The sequence below is a fragment of the Cystoisospora suis genome (genome assembly GCF_002600585.1).
Source record: "Cystoisospora suis strain Wien I chromosome Unknown contig_1326, whole genome shotgun sequence".
Lineage (NCBI taxonomy): Eukaryota > Apicomplexa > Conoidasida > Eucoccidiorida > Sarcocystidae > Cystoisospora > Cystoisospora suis.
The window spans coordinates 57,876-58,223 of NW_027154126.1; the positions used below are offsets into that span (position 1 = coordinate 57,876).

General features: G+C 39.7%; 1 protein-coding gene across 1 annotated transcript in view; it reads left to right on the forward strand.

Annotated features, from left to right (window-relative positions):
* The window catches only part of CSUI_003089 (bromodomain-containing protein), a gene marked incomplete at its 3' end in the record, with an annotated part of 7,046 nt that overhangs the window by 6,466 nt on the left and 232 nt on the right, over window positions 1–348 (forward strand). The gene's annotated exons all lie outside the window — the stretch shown is intronic.

Consider the following 348-nt stretch of genomic DNA (forward strand, 5'->3'; position numbering starts at 1 on the left):
CTCTGTCTTTCCTTTTTACTTTTAGATCTCTTCTTCTACATACATAGAATCGCACTCGACATAGATTCTCTATTCCTTTAGACTTCATACTAGATACGTATGTGTAGAGAGCAAGGCATCATGTATGTACGTATTGGCGTGGGGATATGATCCTCTATGACAGTAATAGGATGATTTTTCTCCCCAGGAGAAGGACATAGCAGCGTGATATCACTTCAAGTAGAGACTCCACTGCATATACCTCCAAGATATCTTACGATCTTGGGCTGTTTGAACCCTTCATACATGCATGTCTACTCCTCAATACACTCTTGAAACCCTCTGTGTAGATCTCTTCTTTCTTATTTT